The sequence below is a fragment of the Megascapheus bottae genome, chromosome 21 (genome assembly GCF_031878675.1).
Source record: "Megascapheus bottae isolate mThoBot1 chromosome 21, mThoBot2.hap1, whole genome shotgun sequence".
Classification (NCBI taxonomy): domain Eukaryota; kingdom Metazoa; phylum Chordata; class Mammalia; order Rodentia; family Geomyidae; genus Megascapheus; species Megascapheus bottae.
Window position 1 is genome coordinate 35,409,059 of NC_143529.1, and position 12,529 is coordinate 35,421,587.

Below are 12,529 nucleotides of genomic sequence, written 5' to 3' on the forward strand. Positions count from 1 at the left end.
GTGAGACTTGGATTATTTATATATGTTGTAATTCGTCATTGCGCTTTGCTAGGCATCAAGGACTGTTGTTGTAGGCTCTCTCTGTGGTCGGTAGTTGGTGGACTTTACTTGGTTTGGGACTGGTGGTTCTGGGAGTCTGTGTATACCTGTGGTTCTTAGCCAGCTTGGTTCCACCGCTGACTAGGTCAGAGTTTGCAGCTTTTATAGGTGTTCGGCCTGTTCCCAGAGGCTGTGTGCTGCTGCACGGCTAGCTCTCAGCCCAAGCAGTGACCCCACAGTGGGCTGTAGGATGGAGATGTGCACTTCAGTCTCAGCTAGCTCGACGGAGGACTAGTTTTCCTGCCCTGTTCCAGGGGGGCAGGGCCCAGCCAGGGGCCTGGGGTTTAGGATTTTCTGGTAGCTCTCAGCTACATCTGTCTGAGTGGATTGGGGCCCAGCTGAGTCCATGCACTCCACAGAACCGCGCCTTTCTAACTCTCAGGGCTCAGCTGACCCCTGCTGGTCTGTCCTTCATTGCCCTGCTGTGTGTCAGCTGCTTTGGCAAAGAGTCTGTGTGTGACTCCGTGGGGGGACCCCTTGGTGCTGTCTTGGACTCCCAGCAGGAGGTTTAGGTTAGTCAGATGCTGGCTCCCAGACTCCTGCGCACCCCCACCCGCTGTTGGAATGCAGGGTCTCAGAGCCCCTCAGTCTCCAGCTTCAGTGGCCTGGAAGAGGGGCCTGTTGGGCAGGTGGGAGGAGAGACACCTCCGCCCCCTTTGCTGGGGTGCGGGGGCTGTTGGGGGAAGGGACGCATTTCTGAGTTCCTTGTCCCCCTGCACTTGCCAGTCTTTCTTGGGTGGGTGGAGGGCTCTGGGTTAAGTTCTGTACCTCACCACAAGCTCTGCTTTCCCAGTGGGTTTGAGGAACCCGCTGGACTACTTACGGGGTTAGATGTGAGCTGCTCCACAGTGTTGGAGGGTTGTTCCCTTCCCCTCTGGTTTCCGCCACTGTCTGTGCTATCCATGCTGTGCGTCTGTGTGGGTTCCTGCTTCTGGATTCTGCTGCCCCTTGCTGGCCTAGCTGGAGTTCGGGCTTCCAGGGCCGGCAGCAAGAAGTGGGGGAGGGGTTCTCGTGTTTCGAATTCTTTAAGAACGTTGGCTATAAGCTTTATCTGGATTTCTTTGCTGATTTGTGTACTTCTCCATTGCTTATTGAATTTGTTGTTGTGCATTTCTTAAGGTAGTTGGTCCATGGGGTTCCCTGATTCTCTCTTTTTGTGGAGAGAGCTAGGCTGTGCCCCTATTGTCTCGGCACCATCTCTGTCCTTTTTTTTTTTTTTTTTTGCCAGTCCTGGGCCTTGAACTCCGGGCCTGAGCACTGTCCTTAAGTTTTCTCAAGGCTAGAGCCCTACCACTTGAGCCACAGCACCATTTCCAGCTTTTTTCTGTATATATGGTATCGAGGAATCCAACCTGGGTCTACTCGTATCTTACTACTAGGTCAAACTCTCAGCCCACAACTCTGTGGCTTTTGCAGCATAATCCCATTGCAGAGGGGAGGGCAGGGCTGACGTTATCCATTGTTTCCTTAGAGGCTGACTACCCATTTCTTTCTAAGTAAGAACCCTGAACTGTATATGTTTTATCTGTAAAACATTCCGGGATAAGCAGCTCAATTCAAATTTAGTTTAGCTTTCCATCTTTAAGAATAATTGACAAGGCCAAATCAATTGCATGATTCAGTTTTCTGTTTCCTTCAATTCAAAGGAGGCATGTTTCTTGGCAACTCAAAATAGGTTATAATCTATATTAACTTGGAAAATAAATAAATACTGATATTACATAACACTGGCATTAATCATTGTTGTTTGGGGTAAATAATTAAGTGAGTATACAACTCTTTCCTCTGGTACACTTTCTGCCTGTTCTTCCACCTGCTGTGTTAGGGGAGCATTCAGTCTAAGCAGCTGCCCGGCTCTGGGCTGCACTTCCATGGCTCCCACAGTCTTGCCTGCCCTGCTCCCTCTGTGTGCATGTCTGCTGCTGGCCTCAGGCTCTGCCCAGGCAGGCAGGCTGCTGGTGCTGCCCATGGACGGCAGCCACTGGCTCTCCATGCGCTCTGTGGTGGAGAAACTGGTCCTCCGAGGGCATGAGGTGGTCGCAGTCATGCCGGAGGTCAGTTGGCAGCTGGGACACTCACTGAACTTCACCGTGAAGACATACTCAACTTCTTACACCCTGGAGGATTTGGACCAGGCCTTCAAGGTTTTTGTTGATGCCCAGTGGGAAACCCCAGAACAAACTATCTTTTCTGCACTAACTGGCACAGCCAAGAGATTTTTGGACCTCACATGTTCACATTGTAGGAGTTTGTTCAAGAACAAGGAATTAGTAGAATTCCTAAAGGAGAGTTCTTTTGATGCTGTGTTTCTGGATCCTTTTGATGCATGTGGCTTAATTGTTGCCAAATATTTTTCACTTCCATCTGTGAGTTTCTCTCGGGTAATGTTTTGCTACCATCTTGAAGAAGGATCTCAGTGTCCCAGTCCCCACTCCTATGTCCCCAGACTTCTGTCAAGCCTTCCAGAAGCCATGACATTCAGAGAGAGAGTGTGGAACTACCTTCACCTCTTCGATGAACTTTTATTTTGTCCCTCCTTTTTCAAAGAAGCCACTGATACAGCCTCTGAAATCCTTCAAACACCAGTCACCATGTATGACCTGTTTAGCCAAGTGTCAATTTGGTTGTTGAGATTGGACTTTGTCCTGGACTTTCCCAGACCCGTGATGCCCAACATGGTCTATGTTGGTGGAATCAACTGCCACCAGGGAAAGCCACTGTCTAAGGTAGGACTTGTCTCCTTGCCACCAAGATTCTTTGCTCTAGTGTGATTTGTCATGTGTGTTGGTCACATTTCAGCCATGTTTTGATGAGTTTTATATTTTCAATTTGTTTACATTTGGTTAATAAAGTCTAAACAAACTGATGTTGCTGTGACTGTGCACACAACAAGTATAGGTATTTTAAATTCCTGGCTGTATACTTAATATTCATTTTGCAATTTTCCAGCAATCCTCAGTTGATTCCAATCCTGTTTTTCCCTATAAGAGCATGCTTTAGTACTGTTGTTTTCTTATTTTTCAATTTCTGGAAGTTATAGCATGTACTCATATATATATATATATTTTTTTTTTTTCTTGTTAGTCATGGCGTTTCAACACTGGGCCTGGTCAGTGACCCTGAGCTCTTTAGCTCTATGCTTCTGCCCTACCCCTGAGTCTCAGCACTGCCCCTGAGCTCTTCAGCTCAAGGCTACCCTTGAGCCACAGCCCCATTTCCCGTTTTCTAGTGGTTAATTGGAGATGAGTCTCAAGTTCTTTAGTTCCCTGGGCTGGCTTTGAATCTCGATCCTCAGATCTCAGCCTCCTCAGTAGCTATGATTACAGGTGTGAGCCACTATGCCCCGCTGCATATATCTTTCGTATATAGTCACTGTGTTTCCTAAAAGAAAATGTAACAGTTGTCTTACATCCTGTAACCAGATATGCTCAGAAGCCACTACTGAGAAATTTGACCCATTCTTTTACAATTGCTTTAAATCTTATACAGCTTCAAATTACAATTGCAAATCTTGTACGACTTCACAGTAAGCATATGTGAATTTTTTAATGTACCATGTCTTGACTTAGACTTTACTAAATAACTTCTAAATTTTAGCCCACATTTTTTATTTTTTTAAAATATTTTTTATTGTGATTAATAGAAGTGTTACATTACATACACCTTATAGATACCCTTTCTCATGACATGGTTCCCATTTCCCTCCTACACTCTCCCCCCCCCCCCCCCCCCCCGCTTATCTTGATTTTTCCCCCTTCCCTATCCAATTTCAAATAACCAATTAAACCCATATAAAATATATCAGATAACAAAGTGAAATATTGTAACAATATGAGATAACCAAGGGATGGCAAAAGAGATGAGAGATAACATAGTACATTAAGGACAACAGTCACCCATTATATGGCTTTTGTTTCCTTATCCTGAAGATCTAGCCAACATTTTTGTGCATAGCTCTTTCTATTTCACCCTATCCCAGGACCTGGGTATTATCCCTGAGCTCTTCAGCTCAAGGCTACTGCCCTACCTTTGAGCTAAGCCTCATTTCCCATTTTCTAGGGGTTAACTAAAGATAAAGAATCTCAGGTCCTTTTGTGCCTGGGCTGGCTTTGAACCTTGATCCTCAGATCTCAGCCTCCTGAGTAGCTAGGATTACGGGCAGGAGCCACTGCACCTGACATCTTTAGGCATTTTTGAATTTCAACTCGTTTAAGGCTTTCCAAACTTTAGAAATAGAAATGAGTTCACTCTGTTTTTTTCCATGTTTTAAAAATATTCCTCTGATTTTGGTCACTTTTATTCTTTTTCTGCAATGAGACCTTAATGTGCCTTCTGTAGGAGTTGAATTTTATGTGTTTTTCTCACTCACAGTTACTTTAATAACACATTTTGAGTCCAATTGCATTCTTCATCCATGGAGATGAATGGTATCTTTATCATATCAGCATTGTTTATATTCTTTATATCTGTTCTCAAGTCTTCCTTGGTTCCTCTGGCTTACTCCTCTGTTCATGCTGAAGTACAGGCTTTCATTAAGCAGCTTTAATTTTATTTTTATTTATTTTTAGCCAGTTCTGGGGCTTGAACTTGGGCCTTTTTAAGGCTAGAGGTCTACCACTTGAGCCACAGCACCACTTCCAGCTTTTAAGCAGCTTTATATTAAGTATTAATGCTTACTAAGAAAGTCACTTACATTATTCATTGCCCCCCATATTCCCCACCTCTCTCCCTCTCTCTCTCTCTGTCTCTCTCTCTCTGTCTCTCTCTGTCTCTGTCTCTCTGTCTCTGTCTCTCTGTCTCTGTCTGTCTCTCTGTGTCTGTCTGTCTGTCCCTCCCTCCCTCCCTCCCTCCCTCCCTCCCTCCCTCCCTCCCTCTCTCTCTCTCTCTCTCTCTCTCTCTCTCTCTCTCTCTCTCTCTCTCTCTCTCTCTCTCTCTTGCCAGGACTTTGGGTTGAACTCAGGGCTTCAGGGGTGTCCCTTAGCCTCTTTGTACTCAAGGCTGCTATTTACCACTTGAGCCATACTGTCACTTCAAGCTTTTTCTGTTTATATGGTGCTAAGGACTCAAACTGAGGATTTCATGAATGCCAGACAAGCACTCTATAACTAAGGTATTTTCCTAGCCCACATATTTCATGTTCTAAATTTTACAATTAGCATCCATCTGTTGTCCTTTATAAAATGAACTATGAAGCTGGGCACTGGTGGCTCAAGCCTGTAATCCTAGCAACTCAGGAGGCTGAGATCTGAGCATTGTGCTTCAGTCCAGGCAAGGACGTTGGAAGTCCGGGAGACTCTTATCTCCAATTAACCACCAGAAAACCAGAAGTGTGATGTGGCTCAAGTAGAGTGCTAGCCTTGACGTGAAGTGGTCAGGGACAGCTCCCAGGCCCAGAGTTCAAGCCTCATGACTAACAAAAAAAAAGAAAAAAAGAACTTTTAGATTCAGTGTGGAAACAAGCACCCAGTAGGAGTCTGCCTATTCCTTTAGATGTATCCGAGTACAAGACCTAAGGAGAGCATGGCCAAATGCTATCAGATCCTAGACTGGTCCACCACGGGTGGACCGTCTTATCTCATCAATCACTTCAGAGGCCTCAAAGGACTTGGCAATGAACAGCATCCTGGTGGAAATAGAGCATGTGAAGCCACAGCCATCTAATGGCCAACTTGCTTCAGACCCAGAATTCTACCACAGAGAGGAGGACAGGGCTGGGGACCTCCCAGTCTTTCCTTGGAAGATGAGTGCCAATCCCTTTCTGAATAGAAAGTCTTTGATAGCCTTCAGGTAAAGTCCTGGTTTTATTTGGGGAACAAAGTATTAGTATCAACTTTACTCCAGTTTAGTTTAGCTTTCCATCTTTCCAGATTGTCCAAGTCCACACCCATTGGCAGTGTGAGTAGAGGGCATGCTACTCCCCAAGGCAAAGGTCAGAAAAATTCTTATTGTGAAACCATCATTAGAGATTAACTGTTCTTACTGCTTTTGTTGTTTGTCAGTGAGGCCTTAGGTCAGGGCCAGGGTACTGTCCTTCAGCTTTCTCAAGGACAGAGTTCTACCACTTGAGCCACAGCACTGTTTCCAGTGATTCCTTTTAGGGCATACCCTGGAATCAAACCCAAGTCATTCTGTATGCCAGGCAGGCACTGTACCATTTAGCTCCACTCCTGGCCTTGGACATGTTTTGTGTGTGTTTATTAATCCCTTGTTAGCAGTTGGTTATCCCCATAGTCCTGTAACAACTGGTACCTTAGACCACTGCATAGACAGGGTAACCATCTCAGGTCTTGGGTTCAAAGCCAGGTAGTGATTTCTGGATCTGTTGTCTATAATGGGTTTGTCTTACTAATCCTAACTTTCATTTGCACCTTGTTGTTATTGTTAATCTCCAGTATATTATCAAAAATACTGCCCGCAAAATAAATTCTCTAGATTTCTTTTTTTTTTTTTTGCCAGTCCTGAGCTTAAGCTCAGGGCCTGAGCACTGTCCTTGGACTTTCTCAAGGCTAGAGCTCTACCACTTGAGCCTCAGCACCATTTTCGGCTTTTTTCTATGTATGTGGTACCGAGGAATCGAACCCGGGTCTTCGTGCATGCTGGGCAAGCACTTTACCACTAGACCAAACTCCTGGCCCCTCTTTTTCTTTTTTTGTTGGTTGTGTGGCTTGATCTTTGGGCCTGGGTGCTGTCCCTGAGCTCTTCAACTCAAGGCTGTCACCTTACCCCTGTAGCCACAGCCCCACTTCCGGTTTTCTAGTTGTTAATTGGAGATAAGAATCTTAGGGACTTTAGTGCCTGGGATGGCTTTGAATCGAAATCCTCAGGTCTCAACCTCCTGAATAGCTAGAATTATAGACATGCACTGCCATGCCCAGCAAATTCTCTAGTTTTACCAAAGCCAATTAAGCACTGGCAAGTACCACCACAAACTGTTCCCCCAGTGCAGGTAGGTGTCCCTGGACAGGGACAAAGTGTCGTTGGACAGGGACACAGATGGCAAGATGCTGGGCTGGGCACGGCTGGGATTCTGAGATGTGGAGAGTACAAGAAAGGGATGTGGTATGCAGGCAGTGTAGTGCTGGGCTCCTTTGAGGCGCGCCCTAGCCTAATAGCACTACTTCCTGTTTTCTGGAGGTTAATTGGAGATAAGCATGCCATGGACTTTACTGCCTAGGCTAGCTTTGACCTTGATCCTCCCAGTCCTCAAATTTCAGTCTCCTGAGTTGTTAGGATTACAGGTGTGAGCCACAATCCCCTGCAAATTAGAGTATGTAAATTGAAGTACTTGGCATTATTATCTTCAGAGTTGTAAACAGTTCTTATCTGAAGGGAGAGGTATCAGCAAATACTAGAGATATATCAGCTCATGAATAATTTCTGAGCAAATCTTTTCTGGTGGGTGTGGTATGAACTCATCACTTTCCTCACTGCTATTTCTGCCCTACCTGTTCTTCCACCTGCTCTGTTAGGAGAGCATTCAGTCTAAGCAGCTCTCTTGCTCTGGACTGCACTTCCATGGCTCCCGCAGTCTTGCCTGCCCTGCTCCCTCTGTGTGCATGTCTGCTGCTGGCCTCAGGCTCTGCCCAGGCAGGCAGGCTGCTGGTGGTACCCATGGACGGCAGCCACTGGCTCTCCATGCGCTCTGTGGTGGAGAAACTGGTCCTCCGAGGGCATGAGGTGGTCACAGTGATGCCGGAGGTCAGTTGGCAGCTGGGACACTCACTGAACTTCACCGTGAAGACATACAAACCTTCTTACACGCTGGAGGATTTGGACAGGGAGTTCAAGATGTTTGCTAACATCCAGTGGAAAAATCAGGACCAAAGTATGTTTTCTCTAGTAATGGGAACTTCTAATAGATTTTTTCAATTGATGTTTTCACATTGTAGGAGTTTGTTTGATGACAAGAAATTAGTACAATTCCTAAATGAGAATTCTTTTGATGCTGTGTTTCTGGATCCTTTTGATTCGTGCGGCTTAATTGTTGCCAAGTATTTTTCACTCCCATCCATTGTTTTCTCTAGGGGAATATTTTGTCATTACCTTGAAGAAGGAGCCCAGTGCCCTGCTCCCCTTTCTTATGTTCCCAGACTTCTCTTAAAACTCACAGATGCCATGACTTTCCAGGAGAGAGTATGGAACTATATAAATTACTTGATCGAGCGTACAATGTGTCCATTGTTTCTCAAAAGTGTCTCAGAAGCTGCCTCTGAAATCCTTCAAACACCAGTCACCATGTATGACCTGTTTAGCCAAGTGTCAATTTGGTTGTTGAGAACAGACTTTGTGTTGGATTTTCCCAGACCTGTGATGCCCAACATAGTCTATGTTGGTGGAATCAACTGCCACCAGGGAAAGCTACTGCCTAAGGTAGGACTTGTCTCCTTGGCACACTGAACATTTCTAGGCTTTGGGCATTAATTGGTGTGTTATTAATTTTCACTGAAGCTAGACCACATTCCTGGTCTGGTTTAATGATTTTTCTTCCTATGATTTTTTTATATGTGACAATAGTTTATTGTGGTTTAAAGTAGATCTTATATAGTTGGCCTCATTGATATGTATGCATGTTCAAATGATACAATTTCATATTACTTCCAGGCTGCATTTATAACATTGTTTTTGGTAAAACAGGAAATATATAAAATGTGCCCTTTTACTAATGCTATGTTACTCCTACAGGAAAATATTCTTTGGCCATTTAAATGCCCATTATGCATATACCCACTTAGAATAAATATTATGTGTATACATATACTAAGGGGATGAGAATAAATTTCAAATAATAAAACACACACACAATGTGCTTTACTTTGTATTTTTGCTTGCTAGTAATTTATAGATAGCGTCAAGGCCATTAGTTAGTGATTGACAGGTTGTTTAAAATTGACAGGTTGTTTAAAATTGCATTCAGTTTTTTTTGTAAGGCCTGGGCACTGTCTTTAAGCTTTCTTATAGCTAGCATTCTACCACTTGAGTCACAGCACCACTTCTGGCTTTTTTTTTTCTGGTCATGAGACTTGAACTCTGGGCCTGGGTGCTGTCCCTGAGCTCTTCAGCTCAAGGGTACCACCCTACCCCTTGGCCTGGACATTGTTCCTGAGCTTGTCAGCTCAAGGCTACTGCCCGACCACTTGAGCCACAGTGCCACTTCCACTTCTGGTGTTCTGGTGATTAATTGGAGATAAGAGTCTCACAGGTTTTATAGTGTCCAAGCTGGCTTTGAACCCTGATCCTCAGAAGACAGAAAACAAAAACAGCAACAAAGGAGAAAGAAAACTAAAACACAAAAATAATAACCAAAAGCCTATCATCTCCATTTCTTGGAGATCATTTTGATAAGCATCATTTTATATGCTCATATGCACTTAGCTATTGAGCCTTTGTGATTGTCTTCTACAAATGACTAGTAATTGCTTCAGTGAGGGAATGAAGCAATCCCCTAGTTCTTGGGATTTCTTGGCAAGACCTGGTAGAATTACCAAGTAGGTCCAAGTGAACTGAGTTCAATTTCAGTCTGTATTATTCGGAGTTAGGTTAGGACACTTTACAGTCATGCACTTAGTATGGAAGGTTTCAGATGTGTAGCTGTTCCATTTATAGTGATATTCAAATCAATCTGATCAGGAGAAATACACTCTACTATGGTGGTCGATGGAGCTCTATACATGGCCCCTGGTGGCAGAAATGTGTCTGATTCTGGTGTTTAAGATAGTCCAGATACATTCTGCCAAGGATGAAGTGACTTTTATCCTGACTAATTCACAATAGCCATTTTCTTTTTCTTTATTCTTTCTTTCTTTCATTCATTTTTAATTTTTTTTGCCAGTCCTGGGCTTGAGCTCTGAGCCTGAGCCATGTCCAGGGACTTTCTCAAGGCTAGTGCTCTACCACTTGAGCCTCAGCAACACTTCCAGCTTTTTTCTATGGATGTGGTACCAAGGAATTGAACCCAGTCTTCGTGCATGCTAGGCAACGACTCTACCACTATGCCAAACTCCTGGCCCCACAATAGCCATTTTCTGATACAACTGACAGGACCATTCTCTGTCAGCTTGTCTCCCAATAAATTACTCCTTGTAATCTTAGATCTGTTATCTCTTGCTTTGTCCTCTAGACACAGATGATTCCATCAATTAGCAATTGTGAACCTAGGTGCAGTGAACAGGGCAGTGCAGGCATCCCTTTGAAAAACTGGTTGCATGTATTTTGATAAATATTAGGAAATGAGATTGTGAATACAGCAGTCTGCACATAATTTTCCATAATTGTTTTCACAAATGCACACTGTTTTCTGTGTACAAGGATTCTCATTTCTCTACCTCCTGGACAGCAGGATCTGTATTTTGTATTTTTGATAACAGCTGTTCAGAAAGGTGTAAGTTAACATGTCATGATGGTAGGAATTTTGATTTCACTAGTGCATGTTGACACCTTCTTCCAGATATCTGTTAGAAGAGTTGTATGTACTTTGATGAGTATCTGTCCAACTTCCTGGTCCATTGTTAAATGGTTGTTTTCCTTCTGTTGTTTTCTTTTTTTAACTGCATCAGTTGATATCAACTCCTTATTGGATGTAGGACTTGCAAATATTTTCCCAATCCATACCATGCACTAGATTTTTTTTTGGGGGGGTGGGTCATGGGGCCTTAGGTTGGCCCTGAGCATTTCAATTCAAGGCCCTACCCTTGAGCCAAGCCCCAAGCATATATCACTGAGAAGTGTGAAAACAGAGGGTCTGTGTATGGGATGCATTCCTAGCTTGGTTTTACTGTGGTCATTGTCATGGGCACTGTCCCTAGGTAAAGGGAACAAAGCTAGGTTGAAGGTAGTCTGCAGGGTGGCCCAAGGTGGACAGGCACAGCTGCTGGTATCTATCAGCACTGAGGTCTACTTGCTACTCCCTACTAGCATGGCTGTCCTTTCTGTTTCTCCTTATACTGGGAATGGTCTAGACATGCCATCTCTGCTAGCACCCTGTGTGAAGTGACCATGGAGTAGCTTCCTGGCAGCATCTCTAGTGCTAAGATAACTAGATGACTTCAGTCTTGTTTCCAGATTCCCTAAGGAATGGGTCTGCTATTGGGCATCTGTGGAAGGAGAAAGGGTGACATGATCCTCTTCAGTCTCCTTATAATTCAAATTCACACTTTATTCACTTCTGTGAACCATGTGGGTAGCTGACTGAGGCTTATACTAAAGTGCTCAAAGTTCAAAAGACGTCTAGTGAATGAGTAGCAGATGGGAGAAAGTCCTATAGGAAGAGGAAGAGGGGGTAGCACACAGGTCAATTAGGCCAGTTGCTACTCTCACTTTGGTTGTTTTTTTTTCAAAGACAATGATCTGAAAAAGCATTTTCACTGAGGTAAACAGTGACTGTAGTTAGTAACCTTTACCTCTGAACAGGAAATAGGCCTCAAGGTTGTTGGTAGAATCTTTTACTAAATGCTCATCCCCACCTGTCCTTGCCACAGCTCACCGTTGAAGCACCTAGTAACCTTTGAATGTAATCTGGTGTCGTGCAATGAACATTGCTGGTGTTATAATCTTGTGCTTGGAAGGATGAAACACACAAAAAAACATAGGCCTGGCCTCAGGGACTGCTCAGGATTGTAGCAGAGAAGTACAGATTTCTGAGTGAGGAGCCTTGGGTGATGGGTGGATCCATAGCACAGAGCTGAAGCTCTGTTAAGTAAATGAAAACAGAGGGGAAGTTGAAAGTCAGTTCTGGACTGTGCTCTGGAGAACAGTCTGATGAGCTGTATCTACCTAATTTGCATCATATCTCTGGAATGCTCTTTGTAGGTGCATTTCAGAAGTCTCACAGGCATTGGAAATGCAAAAGGATCCTGGTGGGAATATAAAGTTTAAGCAGCAATGCCATCCATTTTCAGAGTTGCTTTTTTGTGTGTGTGGCAGTTCTGGGCCTTTAACTCGGGCCAGAGCACTGTCCTTAAGCTTTCTCAAGGCTAGAGCCCTACCACTTGAGCCACAGCACCATTTCCAGCTTTTTTCTATATATATGGTATCGAGGAATCCAACCTGGGTCTTCCTTCTTCCTAAGCTAGTACTCTTACTACTAGGCCAAATTCCCAACCCACAGAGTTGCTTTTGAACCATAATCCCATTGCAGAGGGGAGGGCAGGGCTGACGTTATCCATTGTTTCCTTAGAGGCTGACTGCCCATTTCTTTCTAAGTAAGAACCCTGAACTGTCTATGTTTTATCTGTAAAACATTCCGGGATAAGCAGCTCAATTCAAATTTAGTTTAGCTTTCCATCTTTATGAATAATTGACAAGGCCAAATCAATTGCATGATTCAGTTTTCTGTTTCCTTCAATTCAAAGGAGGCATGTTTCTTGGCAACTCAAAATAGGTTATAATCTATGTTAACTTGGAAAATAAACAAATACTGATATTACATAACACT

The 12,529-nt window shown here is 44.0% G+C and overlaps 2 pseudogenes; both read left to right on the plus strand.

The window, feature by feature from the left end:
* The first annotated feature begins 1,943 nt into the window (after positions 1–1,943).
* LOC150048943 (UDP-glucuronosyltransferase 1A7 pseudogene) lies at positions 1,944–2,902 on the plus strand (annotated as a pseudogene).
* A 4,675-nt stretch (positions 2,903–7,577) lies between these two features.
* LOC150048944 (UDP-glucuronosyltransferase 1A9 pseudogene) lies at positions 7,578–9,202 on the plus strand (annotated as a pseudogene).
* The last annotated feature ends 3,327 nt before the right edge of the window (positions 9,203–12,529 follow it).